Source organism: Piliocolobus tephrosceles, chromosome 7 (genome assembly GCF_002776525.5).
Source record: "Piliocolobus tephrosceles isolate RC106 chromosome 7, ASM277652v3, whole genome shotgun sequence".
NCBI lineage: Eukaryota > Metazoa > Chordata > Mammalia > Primates > Cercopithecidae > Piliocolobus > Piliocolobus tephrosceles.
Window position 1 is genome coordinate 119,413,538 of NC_045440.1, and position 22,903 is coordinate 119,436,440.

Here is a 22,903-nt window from a genome sequence, read left to right on the forward strand (position 1 = left end):
AAAAGCTGGACAAAATGAAAAATCACTGATCTTTCTGGGACCCAAGAAATCAAACTGCCACTTCAAAATCTGGAGGGACAAGTTTACCCTGATAGGTACAACAGAAAAAAAACAATCCATGGAAGAGTAAAAGGCCAAGTTGGGTCTATTAAAATTAAAATTCTTCAACACTGTGAATGTCACTGTTCAGAAAATGAGAAGACAACTCAAATACTGGGAGAAACGTTTGCAGAAAGACTTGTATACAAAATATACAAAAAACTCTTACAATACAATATAGTAAACATCCAGCCCGGAGTAAAAAATTGAGCAAAGAATTTGAACAAACACTTCACCTAAGAAGATATACAGATGACAAATAAGCATATGAAAAGATGCTTAACACTGCCATTAGAAATGTGAACTTAAAAATTAGATACCACTATACATACACCTATCAGAATAATTAAGGTCTAAAACAAGTGAGTATACTAATTGCTGGTAAGAATGTGAAACAACAGATTCTCTCATTCAATGCCATTGGGAATGCAAAATGGTACACCCACTTTGGAAGACAGGCAATTTCCTACCAAGCTGAATATAGTTTTACCATACAATTTTGCAATTACAATCTTAGGTATTTATCCAACTGATTTGAAAGACTTATATTCACACAAAAGCTTGTGCGTAAATGTTTAGAGCAACTTTATTTATAATCTCCAAAAATTGGATATCCAAGATGTTCTGACTAGGTGAATGAATAAACAAATATCCTGACAGTGAAATATTATTCCATGATAAAAAAATGAATACACTATCAAGCCACCGAACAATATGGATACATTTTGTATTAGCTGTTCTCATGCTGCAAATAAATTCATAAACAAGACTGGGTAATTTATAAAAGAAAGAGGTTTAATTGACTCACAGATTCACATGACTGAGGAGGTCTCACAATCATGGCAGAAGGCAAAGGAGAAGCAAAGTCACATATTACATGGCAGCAGGCAGGCAAGAGAGCTTGTGCAAGGGAACCCCCATTTATAAAACCATCAGATCTCATGAGACTTATTCACTACCATGAGAACAGTATGGGGAAAACTGCCCACATGAGTCAATTATCTCCACCTGGCCCTGCCCTTGACATGTGGGGCTATTACAGTTCAAGGTGGGATTTCGGTGGAGACACAGCCAAGCCATATTACATTTTAAATGCATATTGATAAGTAAAAAAAAAAAGCCAGTCTGAAAAGGGTACATAATATATAAGTCCACAGGAGACTCTGAAAAAGGCAAACTTAGAGATACAATTAAAACAACCAGTGGTTGCCAGGCATTCAGCAAGTGGGGAGAGCATCAGATATCAGGTGAAGCATAAGGGACTTTTTTTTTAGGTCAGTGAACCCATTCTGAATGATAGTCTATGCATTTGTCAAAACCCGTAGAACTTTAACACGGTGAACCCCATCTCTATTAAAAATAAAAAAAAAAAAAAAAAAAGCAGGGCATGGTGGTGGGTGCCTGTAGTCTCAGCTACTCGGAAGACTGAGGCAGGAGAATGGCATGAACCTGGGAGGCGGAGCTTGCAGTGAGCTGAGATCGTGCCACTGCACTCCAGCCTTGGCGACAGAGCGAGACTCCATCAAAAAAACACACAAAAAAACATAGAACTTTAAAGCACAAAGAGTGAATCTTGTTTTTTTTTGAGACGGAGCCTCGCTCTGTCACCCAGGCTGGAGTGCAGTGGCCGGATCTCAGCTCACTGCAAGCTCAGCCTCCCAGGTTGACGCCATTCTCCTGCCTCAGCCTCCGGAGTAGCTGGGACTACAGGCGCCCGCCACCTCGCCCGGCTAGTTTTTTGTATTTTTTAGTAGAGACGGGGTTTCACCGTGTTAGCCAGGATGGTCTCGATCTCCTGACCTCGTGATCCGCCCGTCTGGGCCTCCCAAAGTGCTGGGATTACAGGCTTGAGCCACCGCTCCCGGCAAAGAGTGAATCTTGTTGATGCAGATTTTAAAACATCATTTAGGAGATCATAGAATTCAAGAATAAAATGCAGAATGCAGAATGTCACAAAATTATTACAGATATATGAAATGACATCACTGAAGGTGATGATGGGAAAGGATCTAGATACCTCTGGAAATGAGAGGAATGTATAAGACCAAAGGCAAAGTAACTACTCTACTCTAGCTAATAAAGTTGTGTCCTGATGGGGTATGAATTAAAAATTCTGGAACCACCACCTATTTATTCAGATCTTGGTTCCTAATAGCATTCTTAAGTAAAAAGAATCAGGGATCCTTGGTGACACAGCTACTTCTAGGACTGGGGCAGGAAATGTGCAAGATAAGTCTGGAACATTTTATACTGAACGAAGTGCTGAAAACTATTTTTTTATATTGATGGGGCTATCTCACAGGGACACAGGAGCCTTCTGAAAGAGTTCCCAATAACCAAAGCTGCAAAACTTTGAGAAACAATGTCAACAAAAGTGGATTATAACTTAAAGTATAAAATAAATACCCATGGCTGGCGCGGTGGCTCAAGCCTGTAATCCCAGCACTTTGGGAGGCCGAGACGGGTGGATCACGAGGTCAGGAAATCGAGACCATCCTGGTCTACACGGTGAAACCCCGTCTCTACTAAAAAATACAAAAAACTAGCCGGGCGAGGTGGCGGGCGCCTGTAGTCCCAGCTACTCGGGAGGCTGAGGCAGGAGAATGGCATAAACCCAGGAGGCGGAGCTTGCAGTGAGCCGAGATCGCGCCACTGCACTCCAGCCTGGGTGACAGAGCTAGACTCCGTCTCAAAAAAATAAAAATAAAAAATAATAAATAAATAAATAAATAAATACCCATACATTCATACTAAGATAAGAAAATAAAAAATGAGAGAGAGAATACACAAATAGCCCTAGTAGAAGAATTCAAAATAATTTACATAGATACCCTACCCTTAAATAGGTGGAACATGACTCATTACTGCTTACCTGTGGGCTGCACACAGTGACTTCTTTTCAAAGAATAAGCAATGGAAAGGGAGGGAAAGAATAACTCTGCCGTGAAGAAATCTCACAAGCACTACCTCAGCAAGGTGCTAGTGTGCACCTTTGATGGGGCATGAAGAGAATGGCACTGTACATCTGTGGTTTTCCTCCCCACATCCCATAACTCCAGTCTGACCAAAAAAAAAAATTAAAACACACCAGACAAATTCCAGTAGAGGGTGTCCTGTAAAATACCTGACTCCTTAAAACTGTAAAGGTCATCAAAACCAAGGAAGTCTGAGTAACAGTCATAGCCAAGAGAAGCCCAGTGAGACATGACAAATAAATGTGAGGTATCCGGCTTAGAATCCTGGAACAGAAGAAGGACATTTGGTAAAAACTAAGGAAATCACAATGAAATATGGTCTTCAGTTAATAACGAAAAAAATAAAATAAAATAAATGGTTCTAGCTCCCTTTCAGCAAATTACTCTCTACCCTTCCTCATTACCAGAACATTCTGGGAACACAAATATCTGTATAATCACAGAGATCAGAACTCCCAGGAAATGGAGATTTCTCAGGAAACTGATCATTCTGCAGAGGATGAAATCTTAATAAAATGGATTATCACATTCCTTACTTTTTCAAATAGCACAGACTCAGCCTGATTTATTTTTTTCTTGATGACTCAGGACTTTATGATAATTATTGGGTAATTTCCAGGGATTTTCTTAGGGCTCATTATCCTAACTTCAAGTACTTGTAAGACAAAGGCAGTATCTCTCTCTCTCTCTCTCTCTCTCTGTTTTTAAATAAAGCATTTACACATAAGCACAGGTGATATTCTCTTTGGTAAGCACTGAATTCAGTGTGATCCCTCTCGTGTTTGGCTTTGTATTGCCTCTCCTCACTCTGGGTGACTTTCTGTGGAACTATCTGGTCCAAACTGAGACTTCCTATGATGCCACATCTTGTAACTGCCCCTCACCCCACTGTGTTGCGACTATGACAAAAGACACAGTATCTCTGACTTTTGGGTTATTACTATGGAAGCCTTGATAGCTTCCTGTCCTCATTTGTCATGGGAGGGACATCACTGATGACTTTATGCCAGCTACTTTTTTCTTTCTACCAGATCTTTCCAAGATAACCATATGAGATTGTTTCTGCCGAAATACCATTTATAGGGAAAACATTTCTTGATGACTTTAAACAAAGTAATGCTCCTCTATATAACCCTTTACCCTGATATCTTTTTACAACACTTATTACCACTGGATTTACAAGCTTATTTATTTACTTGCTTATTGTCTGTCTTTCCCGGTGAATGAAGTTCATCAAAGTCAGGCCTCATACCATTCTTGTTTCCTGCTCTAGACTCTATGCTTATGACAGAGCACAATCAGATAACATTTGTTGAATAAATGATGATTGAACTTTCTAGGGTCATGGTGTACCTTTGTGTTTTTGAATTTTTTGGGGGGAAGTCTCCTGGTTCTGCCTAATCAAATTCCTCTCCTCTCACAATAGATATAACAATTATCGATAAATTTGACTTATTAAATAAACCCTGATTGAGGGCCTGTGATGGTCTCTGATGAAGAAGCACCTGAATTTTGTGCTTCCATAAATATGGAATTTATGACATCAATCTTGGCTACCCAAAGTCCTTAAAAATTTCTTTGCCATGTTCTGAAGATAAGATGTGAACTTGCCAAATTGTTATGCTATGAATAAAAGAATAGCTAACAGTTACTTTAATTCAATCCCAAACAAAACATGCTCCGTACAGGAAGTATTCTTGGAAGAAAAAAATGTAATACAGCCCAAAGACAAATATATTCTTTAAAAAAATTAAATGTTCTTTTTCTTAAAATCACATATCCATGTTCTCCTCTTTAAAAAGTACAAAAAAGAGAAGAATAGATTAATATTGACAAATGTCACTAATTTTATTTTCCTAAAACATTCTCAAATCATGAGTAATATGCTCATATCCACAGGAACCACAAGATAACAGATTTTTCCCCAGGCCACATTGCCCCTACAAAAATAATTTTAACAGGCTAAACTGTCACTCAATTTAGAGTAGTGCAAAATGCATTATCCTTTTGGCAATAAGCAATTTTTTCATTAGTATCCAAGATTGATCATTGTAAACTTCCTTTATCTTTTTATGCACTACTGTTCCAATCAAGGTAGTATCACAAGGTCAAAATGAATATAAAACCCATCTTTATTCAAAATATATTAACAAAGACAGTAGGAACATTCTGTGCATAGCCCAACAGTCAAACACACCAAAATGTCAGAACTGCTTTAATTATATGAGAGTACTAATTGTTCTTAACACAAATCAAATGTGTAACAAAAGAAATAAAATAGTTTTAGTTTCTTCACACACCTACTTATCTCACAAAATTTATATCTTCAGGGGGCTTGAACTCCTGGTTTTATGCCCTCTCTTGCTTGGCATTCTATGTATGGAAATTGTTTTTCTCAGATCTTTTCCTTTTGTAAGGACCCTCCTTTGGCCATTGTCATAAATGTTACTCCATTATCATGCAAATGGGTCATATAAACACTGAATGTTTCTTTAGATGAATTCCTTCTGGTTCTATTGTCTCTTTCTATTTGTAATGGAAAAACAAGATTTTGAAATAAATGAGTTCAGGCAACATCTTCTTTTACATCAGTGGCTCAGTCCCTCCTGTGGGGATCAAATGACCCAAGATGACAGTGTGCCTATTGGCTAATTACTTCCAGGAGCCAAGTACACACACTCAAATTCAGACTTTGGGTCTGATGAAGGATGTTCCTAAGCACATCAATATTATAAGTTCCAGCTCATGCACCTAAGAAAAGTAGAAAATGAGAAGAAGTGGTCATACAGAAACGCAGAGTAACACAAAAATATAAAATGCACATAACTAAGGTTAGTATCTGTAGCAGAATAACACTAAGAGAGTTCATTTGTATTCAGAATTTGTTGCCTACTCTCACAGAAGTGATTTGCTGTGCACCCAAATCTATGCTCTGCTGCTGTGTTACCAAGAGGCAACTGTCCAGTCAGGAACAAGGATTTGCAGGCTCTCGTCCCCACCTCACACCCCAGCATGCATCTAGACCAGTCATGTCTCTAATGTTCACCAGCGGAATGTAAGCAGATGCAATATGAATCTCTTTCACGTAAAAGGTTTTAAGAAGCAGGTGTACCTTTCTTTCATTCAATGTATACAAAAGATGATAAGGCCTAAGAGGTGATGGAATTACAATAGGGATGGCCAGCAGGGCATGGTGGCTCATGCCTGTAATCCCACACTTTGGGAGGCCACGGTAGGCGGATCACTTGAGGTCAGGAGTTCAAGACCAGTCTGGTCAACGTGGTGAAATCCCGTCTCTACTAAAAACACAAAAATTACCCTGGCATGACGGTATGTGCCTGTAATCCCAGCTACTCAGGAGACTGAGGTGAGAGAATCGCTTGAATCAGGGAGGCAGAAGTTGCAGTGAGCTGAGATCTCACCACTACACTCCAGCCTGGGCGACAGAGGGAGACTTCATCTCAAAAAAAAAAAAAAAAAAAAAAAAAATAGGAATGGCCCTGGAACCCTCTGAACTCCCATATGATTAATTTGTCCACCAACCAGGAATATCTTAGTGTATTTTTACTTGACAGAAAAATATACTTCTGTTGTTTTAAGCCATTATAATTTGGGGGTTTGCTTTTTATAGTTGCTGGAGTGAATGCACCCTTCATTCTGTATCGTTTAGAACTTTGCCCTTGGTTCAGATCTTATCCTTTCTGTTACACCGCCTCCAAATCTCAGTTCTTCAATGGAGAATTATCTGACAATTCCAACCTCTATTGATTTTTTCTTTCTCTGATTTCCCACATATTTTCTATATTTACACTAATGATTCCCAAAGATAGAAAGTTATTAAAATTACCTTGGGAAATTTTTACAAAAATACTTGAGCCCCACTTGACCTTGTGATTCAGATTAAATGGTGGTACAACCTTGGAATCTGCATCTTCAAAACTCTTCTGCTGATTCTGATACACAGCCAAACTTGAAAACTTCTGGTATATTGTAAATTTTAAGGTTTTCATAATTCATTGTTTCTGCTTTATCCAATGTTGTTTGGAAAATACAACAACCTTAAATGAACAAATCTCCACTATAATTCACCCTTGCATATAAGTACAAGAATAGACCACCTGGGAAGCAGCTCCATCTCAAATCAGTGATTGTAAACACTCTTGAGGATGATCACCTTCTCTGCAATGCACACTTTGTGGATTTCCCAAAGATTAATTTCACACATATTTCATTTTAAGTCAAGACATCTTATAGATGCCTTCGAATTTATCAATACCTGGCAAATATTCAAAACATAACTTTGTTAATTGGAAGACGGATTGAACTTAGTACATAATAATCTCCTTAAAGATAGCATTCTACCTTAAGCTTTCCAATTTAATGTGTGTTTCTCTAGGCCTCCCAAGTTGATGGGGGCTAAGGGAGTCACGTTACTCCTTTCACACCTATCCTCACTTATTAATGTCAAGTTTCCAGCTTCATGCAACATTTCAGCCATTAATTTTTGGGAGTCTCTATAGAGGTGTCTGCCATGTTGTTCTGCTGTCTGTGTTCCTTGAGGACTTGAAGTACCAAGATACTTCACGGTGAAGAGAATAATCTGTTGGGCGCCAGAGTGGCATTATTATTTACTACAGTGTTTTATGGTGACCTTCATGGAAACAGCTTTTCTCTTTCCTTAAGGTAAGGCTAGAGCTGAAGTCATACACCACCAGAAGGTCAATATTTGAGAGCACCTTACAGTCCTCCCCATTTTTCTCCCCACAGGCACTCCCACTTTCTAATCCTTCTGTTTTTACTATCAAAATCGGACATGTAAATGGATTCCTCTCTGGCTGCAAAAAGTTAATCATTAAGTTTACAAGCCCATTTTAATGCTTGTAAATGGACTTTAATTTGATAAATTATTATGTTGTATACTATTGGATATGAATAGAATCCTACTGACAAACATAATCTTTGAAGTTCGCTATTGGACGTAACCAATGTGCAATACATGTATACAGTCTCAGGGACAGTCGTAACAAGGTTACATTTATTTTTGTTATCCTCAAGTGGGCTATGCCTTTGAAGTTTTCCTTAAAATATTAATTATTTTATATTTCAATATCAGATCTTGAATTTTGTTCTGTTATATGTTCAATTGAGTTTCATTCTCTACTGAATTTCTTTGGAATGTTTGATATATCCACTAGCTTTACTTCATTTTCATCAGTGTTATGTAAGGCTTGAATCTTAAAAGCTGTAATAACTGAAATTTAGTTTAAAAGCAGGTTAGTTGGTTTATCATTACATGTCCCAAGATCTTCCAAAGTCAAATAACAGTAAATCTGGCTCCCTTTTCTCAGTTAACATCCTTGCCAGAGACTGAATTTTTTTCATTAATATCCCCACTTTTTAGGAAAAGATTTCTGTTTCACCAAAGAAAAGGCCAGAACAGAAATTACAGGTTTTGCCCAAATAATGACAGAAGAGGCTAATTTCCAGGCTTCTGTCTACTAGCACCCTGACATAGCATTTTAGTAGGCTATGTTACAGATGTGTTGACATAAATATCACAATTATTTGCATTTATTCAATTAAAAAATGGACCTTGGTTGGATGAAGTAGTCCCCCTAACCAGAAACACTACTTAAGCAAATATCATTTTAAACACCACTGATTCCTTCTTATAATATGGCCACTAATTGTATAGCATTTGGTATGTGGCTAAACATATCAGTTTCTTCATCTCATATTTACTATTGTTGGAATGAGGAATAATTTTAGTAAATGGTATAAAGCACCTATCACAATGTCAAATTATAAGACAATTATGTATTATCTCCCATCTCTATATTCTAAGAAGGAACTTACATAATTTTATAACTGGAATATCTAGATTTTATAACCAAAGGTCAGATCCATTAAAATGGACCATTATTTATGCAACTACACCTGTTGAATTGAAGGCATTACATCAGATTTTCTGCCAACTTACTTAATTCTTGCTCAGCAATTACTGGTTTCTCAGTTTCTCACCTGACAATGAAATATAGGAGTCTTCCATTCTTTATTAACCTACAGGCAATTTTCCTTTGTGGTTTAAGAAGTCTGACATACTGGCTATTGTTAACTGCTCATGTTAACTGCTATCTACTCAGGACCGTATGAAAAAGATAGAATTAAAGAGAAAACCACAGAAACCAAATCTCATGACTCTAGTGAAGTTTGGTGATAGCCACACATGTTAGTAGAAGTGGAAAATAATTTCAACTCTTTCCCCAAGATGGAGAGACTTCCTGAACACGCTACAGTAAATGTGCATAAAACCAAAGAACCAACTTCTACTTAGAAGCCTCAGGAATATTTTCAAATGAATACAGAAAATGGAAAGGTATGAATGGATATTATCATGACTCCAGTGCATATCACTGGGTCACGAAGAGAATAAAAGGTTCAGGGAAAAAGTTATAACATTTTAGTACATGTATGGCCTGCCTAATAAATTTAGTTATGACATGGGGCTATCATGAAACCCACATGAGCAAATTCATGTGAAAGCTCTTTGTAAACTGTAAAGTGCTTCACATATCATGAATTGTTCATGGAATATAGGAAGTTGAAATGTGAATATGAAATGTTTGGTGACCTTAAACACTTGTATAACTTTTAACAGATATTCACAACTCTTTAGTGATTCTAAACAAAAAGTTGCAAGTCCCACTCAGAATTTTAAAATAAGTTTTAGCCCCAAAGAGTAATTTCAAATAATCAATTCTTCTTTCCTCTGTGATTAACACACCCACATGCAGAGGGACACTTACATCAATTCATTATTTTTAAATGCAGTACTTCAGAGTAGGGTCAATAACTGTCTTACTATGTTTTGCCCCTCTCTTTAAATTCTGCTGGCAGCCAATTCCTGCTACGATCACAGCAATGGGACAGTTCAAGTGTTTGCAACAGTGCAGTATTTTGTTATGCAATTGAAGGATAAATATGTCTTTATCTTTCCAACTATCCAGTTTTATTTCTGCCAAAGAGTGGTAAAAGTGAAAAGGAAAATATTTATGGGAAAATGGGTGAAAAATAATGAGAAATGTAACAGATACAGATGGTATTGCTCAAGTTAGAGATTTCCCAATTTGGAAATCTTATTAAAATACGTTGACTGGTCACTTAAGTGATACCTATCAGGTTGGTAGTTTCGTAGACTAAGGCTGACCTCAGTTTTGCAGCCCCAGAAATGTGATTTTGTTAGTGTCATTCTAAAGAAATAGATTTCTGGGAACTGATTCATGCTAAGCACAGTTATCAGATACTGACCAGAATGTCACTGAGTTCTTAAGAAGGAGAAGCATGAGTATTCAGGTTTGCTTAGCAGTTGTCAGTTGCTCAATACATTGCTCCCTTCTGGAAGCAAATCTGCAAGAAATGTTAAATTATACTAGAAGGCTGCTTAATGAGCATGAAAAAGGAACAAGTGAAGTTCAGTTCAGTTCCAGTTCTGGCTCCCTCTTTATTCTAGATATTGACAACATCAGATATACAAAGATGAATAAAACAAGACTCTATATTCAGGAAGAGCAATTAAGTAGGAGACCAAAACATAAACATGTTATTTTATCTCAAGCAGAGCTCTTAGCTGCAAGTGACTGAAACCAACTATGACTTTTTTTTTTTTTTCATGGAAAATAGAAGTTTACTAAAACAATAATAAGTTGCTCAAGAAATTGTTAGAAAGCAACATTAAGGCCATATAAGAAGAAAGAATGCCCAAATTCACATACAACCACCAGTCTGGTGAGGACATCATTACCACCATCCCTACAGTAACTATTACCTATTCCCTTTCCTAGAGCCACTAGCTCAGTACACTACTGCTGTCCCTATGCCACCATTTCTTTGCCATTTTGACCCCAGGTGTTTGAAATGTTTTTAACAACAGTGCCGAGAGAGTTCCTGGTAGCCCTGCGATTCCTGGGCTGGTACAGCCAATTGCTTGAGCCTAGGTAGCATGACAGCACACTACCTTCATGAAAGCTTGGGTAAGCTAATATGTGTCACTTTCCATCTCTATAATACAATAGGCATCAAGATATATACATTTCTTAAGCATAAGAAAGAAGTTTGATTCTGTGTAACCATCAATAATGACTAATGACTTCTACGCTTTCAACATAGTAAGGTAGATACACCAGTAGATGTATGTTTTGCTTGCTATATGAAAACAGAGGATAGTCATCAAAATTCACTGTTGATGGGTACCTAGGTTGATGTCTGTAAGGAGCTTAAGCAATTGAATGAGCAAAAAGCAAAAAACGCCATCAAGAAATGGGTAAAAGACCTAGGTAAACAGACACTTCTCAGAAGAAATACACATAGCCAACAAACATGAAAAAAATGCTCCACATCATTGTTTTCAGGGAAATGCAAGTCAAAACCACAATAAGATATCATCTCATCCCAGTCAGAATGGCTATTAATAAAATGTCAAAAAACAACAGATGCTGGCAAGGCTGTGGAGAAAAGGGAACCCTTATATACTGTTGGTGGGAATGTAATTTAGTTCAGCCACTGTGGACAGCATAAATTTGGAGATTTCTCAAAGAACTTAGAACTACCATTTGACCCAGCAAACCCATTACTGGGTATATATCCAAAAGAAAACAAACTATTCTACCAAAAAGACACATGCGCTCGCATGTTCACTGCAGCACTATTCACAATAGCAAAGACGTGGTAAGAGGATACACACAGGAAACATGTAGCTTCTCCAGATGAGATTTAGGAGAAAGCCAAGAACCTCAAAGTAGGTCTAGAATTTGGGAATATGGGGCGGTGGATGCTCAGAAACCAGATTAAGATATTTTCCTCACCAACATCAGTGGCTTAAAGAAATTTATTTTGACGTAATCAGGAAAAAGAATAGCAATGGAAATGAATACTAGATATACAAAATCGACGTATTGAAATTTTTATACTATACAGACATGGCTTCTTAATTTCAGGATACTTACTTTATTCATTTGATTCATTTAACTCATTCTTTTTTTAGCCTGATAAGGGCATTTTCCTAATAACTACACGATTAAAATGCATGTTCAGTTTCAGTTGGGTTTCACTTAAAAATTCCTAAAATATCTTTGATGTAGCAGAAATTTGCCATAAACTAATGGACAAACTAAACGTTTTCAAAACAAACAAAAATGTCATTTCTCATTTCTGTACTAAAAACTCATTGCCGGTCCAATGATATAAAGTTTTAAAACATACTTCCAGCTTAAATAGCAGTGTAGTGAAATACACTACATCTTGACTGCATAAATTGCATCAGAACATTAAACACAGAGAGTAAGATAGAAGAGGATAATTACCTTTGGGATTGCAACTATTTTGACACCACCTACTTCAGGCAAGAACACTGCTGTAATAGCCACATACTGTGACTATTGTTAGAAATTCTGACTGTCTGCATTTAGCAATGGGAATGTGAAAACAAATATCATTCCAACTAAAACAATAGTCAAAGTAACCTTTCCAATTGAATTGTTGCTTGTAATAATGAAATGGTAGTCCATACCACTGAGTGTATTTGCAGTCATTTCAACTTGTGTTTTATTCAGTGAAGCCCCTTTTCACATCTTTAATAGAATAAAAAAAATCTGATGCTTTGGCAGTCTTCACAGTTCCCTGGTCTCTTTTATTTATCTTGAGGGTCATATCTATAATTGATACAAGGCAGAAGCTAGGAGAATATTACTAAGAGGAGCAGAGAGCAGAGGGATCCCACTGGCCTGTGGGATTCAGGCACAGGGCTGTCTCTCCAGGGTAATGTTTCTTTGGACCACTGACTGCACCTGACTGGAAAACACTGGACGATTGTCAAAATTCACAGTGATATCCTTCTGTTTCCCAGCCAACCTTTCACAAAGACTTGGGTGGTGAGTATAACAGCAAACCTGGCTTAGCTTTGCTGGCACTAGATATTTTGAAAAAGTACTCAAAGGTCCTTCCTGTCATAAAACACTGGATAGAGGAAAGCTAGGAAAAGTCCAACTTTAATTTCATGAATTTGCACTTGCAAAAACACATATCTTCACCAAAATTAAGAAGACTTGAGAATTTGGCTCTAAGCAAAATTCCACTCCTGGGATTGAATGCAGATTTCTGCTGTGGGCAAAACCTCACTATTATTTCTAGACAATGGGGCTTTCTGTAGTGAAAATGGTGGCGCTCTGCACATAGAATGGCCTCAAGCCAGTTCCCAGTTTTCTCCAGTGGATTTGCCAGATTGGAGAAAGGAGAGAATATTTTCATACAGACTGGTAACATCTGATGAAACTTGGGGGAAATTAAGCCAGCTAACTTATTTTTTTTAAAGTGAATGATGGTCTAAAAGCTCAGAGAAAATACATTAAATTGCTTCCAAAGGGCACAGTAGAGACTAAGCTTTTCCTTAAAATCTGGAAGGGAGCTGTCCTTAAGGAAGTTCTGCATTTGTTTAATGCCTTCAGTGTGATTTTGATCAGTGCTTCTCTAAATTTATTGCTCTATGACTCACCCGAGGGTCTTGTTTGAATGCATATTCTAATTCAGAAGGTTTGGGGTGACACTTGAGATTTCACATTTTAACAAGCACTCCACAATGTTGACACTTTGAATAGTAAGGACTTGGATGACCATATAATTCACCTAAGCAATTGCTTCACAAATATGCCCAATACTGTACATTTAATTGGTTAAAGAGTACAAGTGATTACAGAATAATGTAACTGCAAAAGCTACTTGCATACCCTTGAACACTAATCAGCAATAAAAGTTGATACACAATAAATTGTAAGGATCTCCAGGGAATTATGCTGAGTGAAAAAAGCCAATCCCAAAGGTTGCATATTACATGATTCCATTTACAGAAGAGTTTTGAAATAACAAAATTTTAGAAATGTAAGACAAATAAGTTTTTGTCAGGTTAAGGATGAATGTGGGGCAGTGGGAGGATGGTGGATGTGATTATATGCCGGTGATATGGTTTGGCTGTGTCCCCACCCAAATCTCAACTTGAATTGTATCTCCCAGATGTCCCATGTGTTGTGGGAGGGACCAAGGGGGAGGCAATTGAATCATGGGGGCCAGTCTTTTCCATGCTACTCTCTGGATAGTGAATAAGTCTCAGGAGATCTGATGACTTTATCAGGGGTTTCCGCTTTTGCTTCTTCCTCATTTTCTCTTGCCACCACCATGTAAGAAGTGCCTTTCACCTCCCACCTCCCCAGCCATGTGGAACTGTAAATCCAATAAAACCTCTTTTTCTTCCCAGTCTTGGGTATGTCTTATCAGCAGCATCAAAACAGACTAATACGGCAGGCATTGAGTTAGAAAATAAAGTGTACTGATAAGCAGGAAGATCAGAGTCCAATACAATGTCTCAGCCTTACAGATTACAAAAGTAATTTAGACACAGTAATTTACACAGTAATTTACAGATTACAAACGTGTGTTTAGACACTTGCCTTTGTTAAATAACTAAATTATTCCTGAGTTAGTCCTAATAACCATTTACTTTATTTGCTATATCTCCTATATCTCTTCTTCTTACCACTTAACACAATCCATATGATTGACTGGAGTCTGTTGCAATGAAGCACATTTTTGATTTTTATTTAATTTAAAATAAAAATAAATAAAACTTATTTAAAAGAAGCTAAAAGGTATTCATTTGATATGTAATTCAAAACTCTAAATCTAGCAAATATTTTAAACTTGTAAAGATATATCTTCATCACGAAATAATTAAGTGTGTAATGTTGCATATTAACCTCTTTAGAAAATTATGTTAATTAACAGTCACTGTCTCACATCATCTCCTGAAAGGAATTGCTGTGATAAGTTTCCCATCTTAAATCCATTTACAGACTGTTACAAGGGTAAATATGGTTCCCTGCACCACAAACGTTTTCCTCTTCTTTCTATCAGCACCTTAATTTGCTCAGGTAGTGAAGTGTCCATCATCAGAAGATTAATCCAGGCAAGTCAATCTGTGCTGGGTAGCTTCCATATACCTATATCCAAATCTATTCTCCTTACTTCCTTATGCTGTTCTCTACCCCACGACATTGGCCTTTATAGATAATATCAGTGAACTCCTTTTTTATCTGACCTTGAGTTGGATTCAGCCAATGAGCTGGTGTGAGACAAAAGAAGATAAGTAATGCTGGGATACTTTCTTTCCCAGTTTCCTTCCTGAGGAATCGCTGGGCACTGGCTATATCATATGATTACATGCTACAACTCCCATCCTCTCCACCACCTCTCCACACTCCTCTCTTTATCTCCAGTTTCAATAACTACTTCCACCATTTGTCCTTTTGGGTCAGGGTGAGAGTGGCGTCCCCCACTATCATCCTTACAAGCCCTCGGTGAATGCTCTATCCCGTACCTCAATCATATCATTGTAAATAGTTCCTTTGTTAAATTCTGTTTAAACTACTCATGCTGAGTGTGCCAATTTTTTTCTTATATTGTTTTTTGTTTTGTGGTTCTGATTTCTTTTTATTTTTCACCAGATATTCATTTCCTCAACCTCTTTTTCAGCTAGGAGTGGTTAGGTGATCTGATTCCCCCCAGTGAAACATAAGTGGACATCAGCTACAAAGTTTTGGGAATGACTTTACTCCCTGATAAAAGACACAGTCGCTTGGGGATAGTAGTTTATCTCTTTGTCTGCCTTCATAATTTAGATGTTCGAGATAAGTGTGGTGCATGGAGTGACCAATCTGTGAGCATGAACCATCAGCCTGAGGATAAGAACCAGCACACAAAGGAAGGTGAAGGGGAAAAGGATGCCAAGACCCTGGACTTTATCAGCATTATTGAACCACAGTACCAACTTATACTGACTGCATTTAGACTTTCTGTTATGAGTGCAATATGTGCACTTAAGGGTTAAACCTCTTTAATCAGGTTTTCTTTGACTGTAACCAATTCAATCCTAACTGATGGTGCAATCTATGATTATTGCAAATATGATCTTGTCGCTTTTATGCCTAACATATGCCACTGGTTCTTCATCACCTGCAGAATAACCTTCTAGCGTGACATGCAACATCCTCTATGATTCTACCCTTGACAGGGGCAGCTTCTGCACTTCAGTACATGTCGCTTTACATGCTATACTGCTAATTCCAGTCTCCTCCTCTAAGTCTCTCCCCAGGGAGACTTTGTGTTTCTCACACAGAGCATGGCATTTCTCACCTCTGTCTTGTAATGAGTGCTCTCCCAGCAACATGTCTTCTGTCACGAACAGCTTTCCTTCTTCTTTCTCTAGCTATGTCTTACTCTTATTCAAGAATATAACGGAAAGATTGAGCCAATTTTTTTTTTTTTTTTTTTTTTTTTCAGTTACTGAGAACAGAAGTCTATTCTGGATTATTCAAGAAGCGGGATTAATGAAACAAATTTAGGGGAGGTAACAGAAATCTGTAAGACTAGGCTTAGAAAACTAGCGGGAAGAAGAAAAACTGACATCCAGAAACAGAACAAAACTCAAGTGAAAAATGAGTCCGGTGAGCCCTGCTGCAGCTTTTCTGAAGAATGGACACCTCAGCTTACACCACAGTCAGCTGTGGACAATGGAAACGAATGCAGCTGTTCCCTCCTCTGTGTCGGCTTTTATTCTCAGACTTCTCTGACACCAGCATAAAGACCCCACGGTCACTGCTTCTTTGCCTCACAAACTCTCAGTTCCAAATACAGAGGAGGTGCATCTGATTGGCGGAGCGTAGATCAAGTGCTGATTCTTTAACTAGAGGAAGCTGAGAAAGTATCTGGGGTTTACACTTACTTTGGAGGAAGGACCCAAACTAAGAGCTGTTTATCAAGAAATTCACATAATTTAAGAAGAGCGTTCAGATCTTGGATTACCAAAAAGCATTCTATATATTTAGTAAAATTTCAGTAAAATGTGCTAAGTGCAACTGTGGATGCATAAATGGGTTCAACTGGAATATGGAATAAGTAGCTACCTGTAGCTCAGCACTGTACTCTAGAAATGTGTAATGAGAAATACATGTAATTTTCTTTGTTCTAGTAGCTACATTTCAAAAGTACACAGAAATGGATAAAATTAATTGTATATTAACATAGTATATTTAAAAGACTATAATTTCAACATTTAATCAGTATAAAATTACTAATGATATTTTAAAACTATTTTTCAATTTAAAATGTTTGAAATTCAGTGAGCACTTCACACTTACATTACATCTTCATGTGGCTGTTAGCCACATTTCAAGTGCTGAATAGCCACATGTGGCTAGTACCTATCATATTGGATAGTGCAGATCTAGACAAAGGTAGCAATTACTAGGGGAGCAGTGATGTGGATCATATGCCAGTATGTAACTGTGAATCATTTCTATTTGGTTTTAGAATGCCCAACACTCGTTGCTAATTACTTTTTTTTTTGTCCTGGATGGTAGCTTTGTCATTTAAATTGTTGAGTTTCAGAGCTTATGTGGCAATTGATCAATGTGGCCAGAATTCAACTTTTAAGTTTTGATGGTGTTTGCATTTAGGCTGAGGCCATGAGAGTGGATGAGATCTACTAATAAGAGAGTGTAGAGGCACAAAATAAAGTCGATGATAAGTCCCTAGAGAACATCAACATTAAAGATTAGAGAAGAAGCCGACTGAGAGTAAGTGTTCATAATGGTAAAAGAACTGGAAAAAAAAAATAGGTTTTCAGAAGCCAAGAGTCTCAATTGCAAAATTATTTTCTTCTTGGAAAGCTGACTGAATTTGGAGTCATTTCCCAATTTATGTACATTGGTTCCACTGAAAATTAACTGTGATTTTTTAAAAAATGAAACTTTAATTGGGCAGTTTATAATAATAAGAAATTCTTCTATTTGTTCCTGGTCAGTTCCCATTACCATTTCACACAGAATCTCTTTTAAGTTTTTATCACTTTTCTTTAGCTTCCTACCTACTCTTTCTCTCCAGCTCCATCAGTAGCTGATTTTGCCTCCTACTTCAAATAAAAGATAGAAGCCTTCAGGCTGAAACTCATTCCTCAACTTCTTCCCACACACATTATTTCAATCCATAGTAATCCTTTCTTTGTTCAAGTTTGGAAGTGCCTAATAACTAATATCACTGTCCTCTCCAGTGCCCCAACCCTACCAGAGGTTAGAGCTAATTGAGAGAGAGATACAGAAATCAGACAGAGTGCAAAAATCATTTCAATTAATGATTAAACTGTTATGAAACGTAGCCTAGGGCTGTGGCCACTTGGGCTTGAGGTTTCCATCTCATTATCACATTTTCTTTTTCATTTGTAGTCAAGTTTCTAGAAATGAGCTCTACTTGCTCAACCCCTACACACATCTATACACAAGACAATGTGACTTCTGGTCCAATTATTCCAGTGACACTATTCTTACAGATGTTCCTAATTCCCTCCATGGTTACTCAACCCCAGGGAGACTTGCCAATCCTTATCATCTTACTTGGCCATCGAAGGTTTCACACTATTGGCCCCTCCTTCCTTTATGCATTCCCTTCTGGCTTTTTTCCTTTAAACTCTTGGCTTCTGAGAAGCCAAAGGAGGCTGAGAAAGCTTCCCCTTTCTCTAGCTATGGGCTCCATGATTCTTCTTTCTCTAGCTATGCTCTAAATATTTGCATTTCTTGGGGATTCATCTTCTGCTGTCTTCTATTTTATTCACTTCTTTCTCTACATACTTTCTGGGTCATCCCATCCAATCCTGAGATTTCAATTGCTGTTTACGCATTAGTTCATATCTCGGCCTTCAATACTGCCTGTTCCAGATACATTTTTCAGAGTGTTCTTTCTGTAAGCCAGTTTTGATTATCATTAGAACTTTTCTTTGGCTCCTGCTAAAAACACTTGTATCTGACTCCTCGTGTTCTCTTGCAGTAGAATGTAACTACTATAACACTTCTGACTAATTTCTACTCCTTTTCTCACTTATTACTAAGAGAGGAGTGATTTATTAATCTCTGCCGAATTCTGACTCTTGAAAGTGTCAGTATCAGAATCTTCTGAATTCTCATCTGACTTAGGAGAGGGTGCATCCTGATCTGCTGCCGGATGGTAAACCACTCCCTCTGTGGGAGAGTTTGCAGTTGTGGAGAACATTTAATTTAGGAGGATGTTAGCAGGTCACAAACCTAAGTCACCTTCTGCAGGCTAGCTTTTGTCCATAATAAAAATGCGATTACATTGCTACTTTTCTGACTGCTGACTCTTGATGGATTAAGTACCTTGATAGGAAAGCCACACTCCTGTCTATAGGCAACAACAACAACAAAAAGTGAGAGAACATTGAAGGCAATTCTTGTCTCTCATTACTCGAGATTTTAAGTTGAGAAACTTCTTTTACACGTTACTTCTGATCTTTCTCCATATCCTTATTCTCCAGGGAAGGAACATTCATTCATTTACCCGTTAAGTGAGATTGATAAGACAGGCTGGACTCACATGGCATTGCCTGTTGTGGGCCTTTCCAGATCCAGCCATCTGGAAGGAAGGAAACTTCTGGCCTGCCAATTGGATGCAGGAAGAAGCCTATCCCAGTAGAAGGTGATGGTAACTTGGAGTGTATGTTTACTACAATAGAGTGTTAGCAAATCCATTTACCCACACAAATAACATTTGCATAGTGTTTCTTAATCATAAAACTGATATTTTGAAATCCAGCTGATCCCCATATATTTCTACTAATTGATTCCAAACTCAGCTGGGAAAGAAATGTTGTTATTTGATTATTTAGATCCTTTCAAATACCTGAAATTTCCCATACATTTATGTTTTTCACCTAAAGTATGAGGCCACTCCACTCCCCACTCTATGATCCATGGCATAGACCAACATGTAATTCCACAAACATTTACTAATCACCTACTAGTTTACCACTGCACCTGAATTTAGAGACACAAAATGAAGATGTGAGTCATGTATTCCAGGAATTCACAGTTCAGCAGTATAAGTTTATATTTCCAATTACAGTTTTTGGGTAAAGTCCCACAATGCATTTCTTTACAAGACTAAAATTATGAAAGAGAAGCTCATCCAAAAAGCAGAACTTATTTAATTATGATCATTGCATTGACAGCTAACTTGATAAGGATGAGAAGGCAAGCACTGAGGCACACTGCAGTTATATGGTCAAGAAGAGGATTACAAAGAGAGAGAACAAGAATAGGATGGCTTTAGTAGAGCAGGTCATAATCTAGTCAACATCAGAATGAGATGATAAAAACACATGGTGGCTTGCATGTGCGTGCCAGTGGAACATGTATAGATGTGCATATTCAGCACCGGCTCAAAACATATTCCACAGAATCATAGCAATCTGTGCTCATCTTATAGACTGACAAGATGAGACTGTACCGATTATTTTAGCCATGGTTCAGGCAATTTGATAAGCCATAGAAAAACATGCATCTTCATTCTGCACAGTAAAAAGTCATAGGTAAGAATAGAGAAATTACTGTACAAAACAAGTTCTGCTAACTTAACCTAAAATGTCATCCCACTGTTAAAGCTCGGCCTCAAATAAAATGGTGCTTATAAAATCTAAGAGACCTGTGCCTCAAGTTGTTCACTTAAAAGCAGTGTGAAATAGTTGGCATGACATGGCTCAGAACAATCTTCATGATTGAAAACCAAACATTTTAAAGAAGGTTTGTAGAACTCAGGAAGTGCACACAAAGAGTATTATGTTAATTTAGGTAGAATTAATTTTTAAAACTCTCTTTGTACCTCATTTTCAAAAACTCTCATTTCACTCATGTAAAAAGAAAATAACTCAAACAGGTGATATTATTTTTTTCTACGTTTTAAATTTTAAAAGTCCCATCTGTCACTAATTACACATTTATTTCGTTATGCAGCACTATGAACATAATTACTTGAGGTTTTTTTGTTGACCATTTAGAGTTTAAAGTAAATACTAATTATTTTGTTATAACTGTGTATTAAATTAAACAATTCACTGCTAGACTTTTTTAGGCTCCAAATAATTTCTATTAGAACCACATAAGAAAGCAATTATGTAATTAGTGACACATCTGCCAATCTTATAAGTCCATCTTATAAAATCTGAAGACTTTTCTTCCTCTTCATTTCTTCTATTTTAAAAGCAGAGATAGCTACTTCATGTGCACATTCCAGCATTTTATAATGATGTATGTGGCCTGTCCAGCCAGCTGGGCTGCTCAGTCATTCTATCAAAGTAGCAATGACGCCAAGCAATTAACTAACTCTCACAACTATCATGGCCTTAAGTTGAAGAAAATGTATCTATCTAGATAATTGTGGTCATTTCTACTTTAAGTAATTTCCTTTAGAATTAAAATATCTTCCAAAGTTAAACCAGAAGTTGCTGTGAATTCCATTTGGCACTTGTGCTAATAATAATATTTTCTGGGATAATAACAACAGGTTTGGATTTAATTAAATATGTTGCTCACTGAAGCATCTGTTTTAAACATTAATGAATGGGAGCTCCTATGGGATATCCAAATGGATGTGTTTTCACTCTGTAACACTATCCTGAAGTGTGTTTTGGAATTTGCAAATTATTAGCTGCTCTTTGTTTTGAGAGCCTTATTCAGGATAAAAAAGCAATCCTTTCCTCAAATCATATTGATAGATGGAACCCAGTTACGAAGAGACAATCAATCATAAAAGCAGTCTCTGCGAAGCTATTATGCAATCCTCAGTATTAAGGTCAAGTTTTTCTTCATGTTCACACATAACTCCCATTATCATTCATGAGAGTAATTCACTTATCATAAAAAGAACACATCCCTTCCCAATTAGTCTAAGCTACTTTTGGCAGAAAGCCATTAAAAATAGCGGACATGGAGCTCTAAAGTCTACAACTAACATTTCAAGATTTGGAAGCCACCTTTGAAATAACTGTTATTAACTCGGTTTGATTGGAAACACTGTGCGAATAGAAAATTTTTGAATTCATGGCTTTTTTTGCCCCTCAAAGGAAGTCATATAACTAAGAATTGTTTGTAAAATGGCATTATTAAGGCTTTGTTAAAAATAAGTTGCTAGGCTTAAGTTCTGTAAAAACAGTGATTAGTTATTTTTTACCATTCAATGCATCCTCAGCACACAGACCAGTGTCAGGCATAATTAGTGATTAATTAAGGCTAACATATTCTGTACAATTCAACAAGCATTTGCTGAGACCCTACTACTAGGTGCTAGATACCATTAAGGACTGGAGATATAAAGATATTAAATCTCTACTTGTGTGTATATATATACATATAAATAAGAGAGGGAGACAGAAAGAAAAAGAGGGATTCTCCTGTCAAAGAATTCCTAATATCTCAGATGATATTAGCATATAAAAACGTATTTGTTATAGTCTTGTCAATGTAAGGTTGTGGGAGGTATGGTACATAACATCTTAATACCGTCTGCAAATAAATGTTAAAGTTTTGATGAAATTCATATTATCCATACAAATTGAATGAATAGGTAATATAAAACATTCCTTAGTATGATAATCATATTAGCACTCTGATTTGAAAAACACATTTTAGGTTGGGTGCAGTAGCTCACAACTGTAATCCCAGCACTTTGGGAGGCCGAGGCAGGCAGATCACAAGGTCAAGAGATGGAGACCACCCTGGCCAACAAGGTGAAACCCCATCTCTACTAAAAATACAAAAATTAGCTGGGTGTGGTGGTGTGCACCTGTAGTTCCAGCTACTCAGGAGGCTGAGGCAGAAGAATCATTTGAACCCAAGAGGCAGAAGTTGCAGAGAGCTGAGATCTTGCTACTGCACTCCAGCTTA